Source organism: Choloepus didactylus, chromosome 3 (genome assembly GCF_015220235.1).
Source record: "Choloepus didactylus isolate mChoDid1 chromosome 3, mChoDid1.pri, whole genome shotgun sequence".
Taxonomy (NCBI): Eukaryota; Metazoa; Chordata; class Mammalia; order Pilosa; family Megalonychidae; genus Choloepus; species Choloepus didactylus.
The window spans coordinates 152,589,336-152,599,449 of NC_051309.1; the positions used below are offsets into that span (position 1 = coordinate 152,589,336).

At 41.5% G+C, this 10,114-nt stretch overlaps 1 long non-coding RNA gene across 1 annotated transcript; it reads left to right on the forward strand.

The window, feature by feature from the left end:
* The first annotated feature begins 424 nt into the window (after positions 1 to 424).
* On the forward strand, positions 425 to 5,362 carry LOC119529866. The gene is made up of 2 exons (XR_005215962.1): positions 425 to 4,506; positions 5,086 to 5,362. It is a non-coding gene; the product is annotated as an uncharacterized LOC119529866 (long non-coding RNA).
* The last annotated feature ends 4,752 nt before the right edge of the window (positions 5,363 to 10,114 follow it).

The window sequence follows — 10,114 nt, forward strand, 5'->3', positions numbered from 1 at the left end:
TATTTATGCAAATAATTGGAAGCAGAGTCTGGATAATCACAGATGATTATTCATTTAAAATTTTCAAACATTTTACTTATTAATATATTTTGGTATTTACATTTTGTATCTGACCTGGAGTTTTACTTTATACAAAATAATGAGACGTAAATATTGGCCTCAGTGGTTGAGAAGTTGCCTAGGTTTCATTTCCTAGGTTGTTGATTTCTTCCATGGAGCTTACTCTACAGTGATGGTGGCAGTATAACATAGACACTTTGGGAATAAGATAGCCCGGGACCAAAGCCATTATAGTTGTCTGGTCTTGAGCAAATTTCTCATTTCTTTTCTTTTTTTTTTTTTTACTTGGATAAATATTTGTTGAGTACATAATTTATTGAGCAAGTTTCTTAATCTCACTTAAACATGCCTGTTTTTTTTTAAAAGTGGGGGTGACAATTATCCCCACTTCATAGGGTTATTGAGAGAATTAAATGAGATCATGCATGTAAAACCCAGCAATCACTGGTGGCCATTATTGTTATTGCTGTTATTATTATTATTTTAAAAATCTAGTTTGGTAATAGAAGCTCTTTAATTCAACAACTTTCCAAAGTAAGAAGAGTGTTTTATGTTTTTCTAAGCCTCTTCTCTAGGGAGCAATCAAAATGAACCAAGGTATCATCAAAGAGCTTGTTCCCCATCGGGAATGTTCAGATACAAAGACACAAATTCTTTAATCAGTTCTGCTATCGATAAACTCAAAAGCAAGAAATTTGCTTTGTTTATAGAGGGAGGCATTCTTTCCAGCAGGAATCAGTCAGGAACATGTTACACACTCTCTCTGTTTCCAGTGAACTGCTGCTCGCTGCCTTCCATCCAGAGAGGGAAGGGCCAAACCCCTGTGCCCTCGTGTGGCAGTTACCACCCCACCCCAACTAGTTCTTGATTTCACGTGGCCTCAAATGCCATCAAAATCCATCCCCATGGTCTCTGGTCTGCAATAGAGGCCAATGTCCCTGTTTCATGTGACATTTGGGATGCACTTTGCAATACCGGGATGTGGGGGTATGGTATTACTGTTCAGCCCTTAGTGCAGCAAGGGGAATTTTCATACGTACTTAGAGTTGGAAGGTGTCTAAGATAGCATCTAGTCCAATGGTTCCCAAATCTGGCTGTGCATAGGAATCACCCAGAGGACATTAAAAAAATAGAACTTAAAAAATTATCTCTGGGCTTCACTTGAGAGATAATCAGAATTGTGGGGTAGAGAATAGAAATAATGGACTTTCACGAAACTCTTGAGGTGATTCAGTCAAGGCCAACCTGGCCCCAGCATTTGGAAGTCACTGACAGATAAGAGCTGAAGCCCAGAGAGGGTGACTGGTCCATAGTCGTCAGCAGTAGATCTCCCGGCTTGTTCCACTGCTTCAAGTTTCTTCTCTGATGATGTTAGGGCTTTAAATACTGGATATTCCAGCAAAGAGTGACAAAGACACTGCTTGCAGTAGGTTCCAGGGGACCTTTCCAGAGGCACAGCAGGTGGAGTTGTTTTTTATTTCTTCAATGTGCATAATAGCTTTTCCGTGGATTATACGGATTTGGTATGCCTCCTTCCAGGGGTTCTGTCTTTTATGCTTTTTGTTCTGACATACTTTTTACTTCACTAAATCATCCTTCCACATTTTTAAATACAGCTTGTCCTTTTTTTCATTTTTCTAAAAGGAAAACTCTAAAGAACCATCAACATCTTACTCCATCAGAGACCACCCCTTGAAAGGCAGAGGATTGAGGGGACTGGGGCAGGCCAAAAAGAAAAGTTGCAGGAAATCACCTTCCCACAGAGGTGAGAGTTTGTGAAGCAGCAGGAGAGGAAGACGTCCCCACTGGAGGATTATGCAGCTCCTGGGATGAAGACACTGTCTGGCTACTGCTGCAGCTCAGAATGAATTAGCCGTCTCAGTGGTAGGCTGAAGGTGGAAAAATGGAGAGGTTAGAAACATAGGTTTTGAAGTCAAGCAGACCTGGTTTCAGATTCAAGCTCCATCTTGCTGAGCCTCAGTTTTCTGTAACTTTGGGGTAATGATACCTCATAGGGTGGTGGTGAGAGTTGGAGAGACTGATGCCTGGTAAACAGTCTACAAATGGTGGTGCTATCATTATGGAAGAATGATGTTTTGGGGACTCATGGGGACCTTTTCCTGCTAGTTATTCTAGATCTTCTGCATCAACCCTTCTAAGGGCAGAACTGTGGGCCTGCATCTCACTTTAGCAGAGTAGGCAGCCTGATTTGAATGTAGCTCCAAGGATCTAAGGCTAGAAATGTCATTTTGTTGTCAAATGAAAGATGCATTTTCTCTTGACTTCTATTTCCCTTTCTGGTCTGCCAATGATGGATCTGAAACAGCACCTTTTATGTTACACAAAAGAGATCAATGCAGGAGAAGCAGGTTTTATTAGAGAGGGGAGGTCAGTCAGAGGCCTGGGGTGGACAAGCATAATCAGTTTTGAGAGGATGCTGATGTCAGGCCAGAGAGAGCAAGCCCCAGACAGTGAGGTGTTGGGCAGGCAATGAGGGTGGGAGATGACTTTTGCAAAGAAAGCAGGGCAAGTAGGAGCAGAGGAAGAAGAGACGGTAAAGACAGGGCAGCTTTCTGTACTTTAGAATTCTGCCCAGGCCCACCCAGCTGGTAGACTTAACTTCAAGTTTTGAATTCCTTACCTAATTATGGTCCACTTGGGCAGGATGATCCTCTTCATGCTCGAGCTTTCTCATCTCTAAAATGGGCAAAACCCAAGGCCTCCCTCATAAATTGATTGGATAAAGTAAGCCAATAGATCAAGAGCAAATGTATGAGTCTTTACTGTGTTCCTTGAAGGGCATATTATGACACTCTTGTGGGAACATTTCCTCATTTGTGGCGCTTTAGAAAGGGCCTTCTGTAACCCTGGAAAGGACTCAGGAAGGTCTGCAAGAGCGAAACTACATCAGCCCAACTTGCAAACATTTTAAATTTTGCCCTCGGTGATTGCGTCTGAATTAGGTGAGTTGTACTAATAGAAATGCTGAATTCTGTGTGCTTTCTTCATCCCTCAAAGACAATGCCCAGATGTTATCTATATCCCAAATCCATTATTTGCTGAAGGCTTCTAAGTTTTTTGATATAGTTGTCACTTAATATGTTAACAAGGAAATTTCTAGATTCAGGTCATTTCTTCTCTCAGAGCCCTGGTTTGCTGTGTAAAAGAAGGTTATATGAGCAACAACTAAGGCTTCTTATTGTGGTAATATCCTACATCTCGAGATGCAGTGACCCCAGACTGTCCTTAGTTGGGATTAACACAGGGCGCTCAGTCAACTGCACACACAGGTGAAAGTAGGCTAAAATGCACGTCAAACACTCCCTCAAAGGGGAAGAAATAATCTATTCACTCTTTTCATCTTTCATTCAAAAAACACATATTGAGCGCCCAAAGTGCATGAAGGAATTGTGAAGAAAAGAAACAATTCTCAAGGAGTCCCAATGGAAGGGGTGGGGGCAGGCCATAGAGCAGTGCTGGGAGAAAGAGAGATCAAAAGGTGGTTGAGATCACAACCATATGCCCTCTGACTGATCTCATTTCAAAAATCCTGCCCAGTTTCTCCATAGGCACCCCTAATTTTTCAGGCTATGTGCCGTTATTTTGAGTTCCAAAAACTATGATCCGAGAAGCTGATCATATTTGATCAGGGTAAGAGAGAATCATGAAAAAGCACCCCTTCCCCACTCCCCTACAAACTGGAGTGGTGAATGGAGAAGGTAGGGAAGAGAAAAGGGCTGAAGTGGCCCAGTTTGCCTTGATGGTCCTGGCAGTGGGTCCAGCTCATGTTACATCTGTGTGAGAGCTACGAGGTCATTAAAGATACTAGCTCTTCCCCAAATCTCTCCCAGAGTTTGGGAGGAGATGGGTGGAGAGAGGACAGAGGTAATGAAACTCAAACTCAGAACCTGAGACCCAGCACTGCCTGTGGTTCTTTTCTTTAAATCTCATTCTCTAGATTATATAATGTATCCACCCACCAGTCTGATGATGAAGGAAGGAGAGGTTATTATTTCTCATATTTCATACACAGGAATATTAAAGATTCCAAAGCTTAAGTAAGATTCCCAAGGTCATATGGTAAGCTGGTAGCGGAGACAGGGAATGGATTCAGGTTTCTGGTCCTTCCAGTTTTGTTGCCTCAGCAGTCGATTTTGCTGTCTCTTTAAATCCCACAGTTAGGATTAAGGGCTGCAGTTGTGAATTGGTTCCACCTTAACTTTCTTCATTAATTACACACAGACACACAAACAGCGGGTAACCCTTGCTTTCCTAATCTTCTGCTGCCTAACTACTTCATAACTTTTTTGAGCAAGGCCTAAAAGATTGTGGAATTTTCCCCTAAGACATATGAATATCTCTTGGTCTTTCAGCTATTGGTATTCTGCAACAGCTGCCCGATGGAGCCAGGGGAGCGCCAAGGACGGACCGGAGCTCCAGCTGCTGGTGAGCAAGTGCTCACTATTTATAGCAGGGAGGGGGCTGCAAAGGAATGGTATTTTTTCCCTTCTGAATAGTTGTGATGCAACCAACAGGAAATGGGCTCTGACAGATGCTAAATTAGACTACATGAATAAAGTGGATTACAGTAGTTCTCAAATTTTAGCCTGCATCAGAATCACCTGGAACACCCCACGCCCAGTATCTGATTCAGGCAGTCTGGGGTGAGACCTGGGAATTTGCATTCTTAATGTGTTCATGGGTTGTGCTGATGCTGTTGGCTGATGCTGAAGCAAGGACCACGCTTTGAGAACCAGTGGTGTATTATAATGGGTCAAATGTATAGGGAAGGCGCTTGCAGGAGATTGAACTAAGGAGTGCACTGACATGCACCAGAAGACTCTGGTGTTCTTACTGTCCTTGTCAAGTTAAAGTCAGTCACTTCTGAGCCAGCATTTCCAGAGCAAAGGTTTTATTTTATAAATTAAGAAAACTGAATACAATTGAAAGGGCAGGACTCCTAAGAAATATGTGTATATTAAATACAAATTATTTTTCATCTCCCTTTCTCTTTTCTTTCTCCAGGGAAAGAATGAAATTAATTGGGTCATTTTATCACATCACAGTGTCTATAGTCAAGGCTGGCTGATTTGATCTCCACTTTCAACCTGAGGCAGAGCCAAACACAGGCCAATGAAGCTGTCCATCTGTGATTGGGAGCCAGGGAAAATCAAGCAGGCAGGCATCGGAAGAATGTGGCTTACCTGCTGAGTAGATCAAGACCTTGGACCTCTTTTAATTTCTTGCATGAGAGTGGCCTATTTAGGTTTTTGCTTCTTTTTGAATAAATTTTGATATTTTATGCTTTCCTTGAAATTGTTCATTTCACCCAGATTTTCAAATTAACACGTTTGTACAAATGATTATTTCAGGAGCATTAGTTTCTTATATATGTGTGTATTAATGGCATTTTCTAATTTCTAACTTTGTTTATTTGTATTTTTCCCTTTTATTCTAAATTAGGCTAGCTGATGGGTTGTTTATTGTCTTTGCTCTTCCTTTGCAATGAATCAGCTCTTGGATTTCTTTATTGATAGCAAGAACTGTGAAGTAGGTTTTACCCTACATGCACACTAACAAGTCAGTGTGCTAGGAGAACGCATGGAACTCCTAGGTCTGAGATTGCCAGTGTACAGCATTTGTGCCAGTTCTCCTATCCCCAGTTCCCACGATGAGGGCAAGGTGATGCCTGCACACGTAGTGGGTCGTGTTACAGGAGAAGAACCCTAAGTTTAGGGAACCTGAATCTTCTATAATGGACAGTAAGAATGCTTGCCCTTTGCTCCAGACAGAGGCACTCTCTCTCTATCTTCCAAAGCTCTTTGTTATACAAACCCACTTGAAAAGATAGTCCAGAACAAAAGTAGCCTGTACATCTGCTTGCCTATGTACAGAAATGCAAGAGACACATGGAGCGTTGTCGCCCAACAATCAATTTCACCGATTTTCTGTTTTTGAATTCATTTACATTCTGCTTTCACTTTTGTGAATTCCTTATTTCTACTTCCTTTAGATTCAAACATTATTCTTTTTCTATCTTGAGTTGAATAATTACTTCCTTCACATTTATTCTTCTTAAACTAAAAAGGTTTTAAAATTATGACTTTTCCTCTGAACAAATCTTTGACTACATTCCCTAGGTTTTAGGAAGTAGTGTTTTTCCTATTATTGTTTGTGCTTTATCTAGCTGTAGTTTTTTAAAAATTTGCAGAAGTCAAAGGTTTTAAGCAAAATTAATCATTTTTAGTTCCTCTTGCCCTCTTGGTTTATGTTGGAAGCTATCCTCTTTTCCTCAGACCCTTATAGACTATATAAAGCCCTTTTAACAGGATCTGTGTGTTTTGGGTGCTAAACAAGGTAAAATTGCACTTCATTGCAATTTGAGGGGAAATGGAATTTGGAAGGTGAAGGTCAAGTTTGGACTCTGCCACTTCTCACTGGTGATCAAAGGAATTACCCACTTTGAGTCTCACTTGTGTTTCTAAACGTGGGATTTGATTGCATTATAAGTCCTTTTCAGTTAAACTGGGCTAATGATTTCTAGGCTAACTCATTTAAGGCAGCATGGCAGAGCAGAAAGATCCCTGGCCTTGGAAACCGGAGAAGCTGAGTTCAACTCAGCAAACGTCTTGATTTCCTCACATGTTTTCCTGTGTGGCTCTCACTGAGGAGAGTTAAATCCAGATAGCTCTACAGATTCATTGCGTCCCCTTTTGTAGCAAGAAGGAGGCTTAGCTGTCTAAGCGAGCTCAACGGAAGAAGAATCTGAGCTTTGGAGACTTCCTCTTCTAACAAAGCTATTTCCTGGGTCTGGAAGTTCCCTCGCTAAGGTCACCTAGATGTTTCCTCCCTTCTTTCTCTTTCTGCCCTCCTGTGCCTGGTCACACACACCTCTCTGGAGAACAAGGGGTCCCCTGGGCTTCTTGGACGCTCTGTTACTTCTCCTCCCCTCAATAAACCCTATTTTTCATTTACACCATGGACACTGTTAGTGTGTGAGTTCCTGTCTGTTTTGCACAGCTCTTACTATTTGATGAGCATACTGCTACATGCTTTACATATATTGTCTCATCTTTTCTGATAATGAGCTTGACAGGTATATTATCCCCATTTTACAAATGTGAGGGAGGGGCATGGTGCTCAGAAAAGTTAATTGACTTGCCCAACACCACACAGCTGGAAGAGGCAGAGCCAGGTTTGAATCCAAATTGGTTTTAGAGCCTTTGATTTTAATTCTAAAGGGACACCATTCACATAGTAGACATCATGGACAGTTTTCCTGCAGATGGCGGTAAAGGGTCTTAATCAACAAAAGCGCTGGATTATGACAATTTTTCAGTAGATGGAGGTAAGGTGCCTGGGTGCCTTTTTCTAATTTTCCCAAGAAAGTGTAACATATGGACTAGCAGCAGCCCTGATATAATTGCTTCTTAGGAGGGAATTATTGCATAGCGATGGAGATGTATTTTTTTAAATGAAATGTTTACACCAAGACACATTCAGCATTCATGAGAATCAGAGGGGAGAAGGAAGGAAGGCGGGCACCAGAAGTGGCACGTCAGAGATGCCAATACACTGACTGACCTCTGAGGTCATGAGAGCAGAGCATTGAAGATAACCACAGCATCTCACACTCTCCTTAATGCTCTGTTGATACTTATTTCCCAGATCTCATAGGAAAAAATTTGGAGAACTAGTGTGTCTGTAAGTGTTCCACAGCATTGCTGCTCAAAGGAAATAATTTGTTGTCCTACTGTTGATATGGAATCTGTGGTTAGGAACATCTGTTTCTAAATGCAGATTGGGGGGATATCTTCATTTTCAAGAAATTAACTTTATTATGTTTCATGAGCTAAAACTGACCCATTGGGCCCATAGTGCATCAGAACAAGAAAAGGCTACAGAGATCCCCTATGCTTCCTAACTGAGCATTTGTTACAAAATATCCTTTAATTCTCTTCCATAAAGCTCAAATGTCCTACTTCCACATGCTATTTTCAGTTTTTGTGAACAAAATGCTCTTCTGAGATCTGCCAGCACTCATGTTAACTCATTCCCTTCTTTCCTCTATGGCTCAGCAAATGGCCGATTGTCCGGGGCCAAGTGGGACCCTGCCCTTCTGGGTTCTCCTTTGACTCAGCTTTCATCTGAATGTATGATGACCTCAGGAGAGCCAGCAGCCCTCACAGGGCCCCTGGAGGACCTGAGATAGCAAGTGCATGTATGCACGGATTCAACACCCAGAAATGCACACACTGCTGGGTCATGTGCTTAAACAGTGAGACGAATGTTCACGTGAGCTTGTGAAGTCAGGGCAAGACTTTGCTGTCACACTATAAACCTATACAGTGAAACACCCATTCGTGAGGATGCATGGAGAGCCCACACAAAAACACTTGTGCAGATCCAAACAGAAATAGGTACATTACCCAGAGAAAGCCCATGGATGCATGGAGGCCTTCCTGCTGGAGGCATACAAAAGCCTTCACAGTCTCCTAAGCTAAAAGGAGACCAGGAACTAGGAGAAAGGAAAAATAGGCACAAGCTCAAGAAGATAACTGCCTTGATTAGAACAAGTTCATGGTCAGCCAAAAGTAAAATGACAGGGCCCTGGAATTTCATATAAATGCAGTTCCTAGTTTGAAATCTTGGAGAAGTGTAAATTCTAACAGTGTGATTTGCTGTGACTCAGCAGCCCTACCAAATGAGGGGAGAACTTTGATCCACTCAACAATGCCCCTAGTAGGAAAGCAGTTTTGTGCAAGTTTTAACAATGACTTGTATGAATGTCCCTTAAATCTATTTAACAGTATTTTTATTTATTTATTTATTGCCAGTATTTTACTTATTCCAGGTTTCCAAATTAGCCTTCTGATAATTAATATGGCTTCCTGACATGTCTCTAAGTACTGCTTAACTCAACATAATTTCAGTAATGCCAAAGATAGTTCCCCTTGAATTTTCTTGGGATGCTTCTTAGGGAAATATTAAATCGGTTTTACCTCCTACTGCAAAATAATGACTGTATCCTGTGTATAATTACTCTCCTGAAAGTTTGGTTAATATAAATTCTTGGTAGAATTTAAGCTAAGAAAATTGAATTTCTTGTCTTTTACACCTCAGTCAAAACAGCACTTCCTTAAGGAATTTGTCCCTAATCCCTCAGATATACTCTCATAGCTTTCCTTCCCTCCTTCCTTCCTTCATTCAACAAATATTTGCTCAGCACCTAATATGTACTAGGCCCTGTTCTAGAACACTGAATCTGTTCTCTTCAGTGAAGGAAATAAACAAAATCCCTGCCCTTGTGGAGCTTATATTATAGTGGACAAAGCGGGTTGGGCTCTTCTTTCATAGCGCTTCTTGCAGAGTGTGGTTACTCGTTTGTGTGACCATTTGATTGTCAGTTTTTTTCGTCTAGAATGTAAGATCCAAGAGGACTGGGTCAGCTTTGCTAACCGTTATAGATCTCACAGTCACTCAGTGTCAACTTATAAAAGATACTCAACAAATATTTATGAATGAATAAATTAGTAAATTCTCAAAGCTTCATAACAGGACTCTGGATCATGAGCAACTGATCCTAAATCCCTCAGAACCTATAACGAACATGCATCTTCAGAAATGACTAATGGGCACTGCTTTCTTGGTACAAGATCTCTGTCTCATCCAGTCTTTGACACAGCCATAGAAAAGTATAGCAGTCTCATCAAGAAAAAGGGGGTCCGAATTAAGCTTTCCTGAGCCACCCTCAGCTCCCACAAGGAACAGAAGATGAATTGAGAGCTGGGGGTCTTACCATGGGCCTATGCCCACGTGCTCATATGTAGCGCACATCTATAACATTCTCCTCGGTGCAATTCAAGGTTGCGACTTTGGAATGTGGACTTCTTATAGCAAAGAGCCAATCAATAAGCACAGATTGAACAATCTTTACGATCCACCCTGAATAAAGTTAGTGGAAAATGTTCACTAACTGACAGTCCTTGGGATTTGCCGAATGACTGCTGTGTTTGGCAGTTGGGTGAGGAGCTGTATGTGTGTGGAGGAGGTG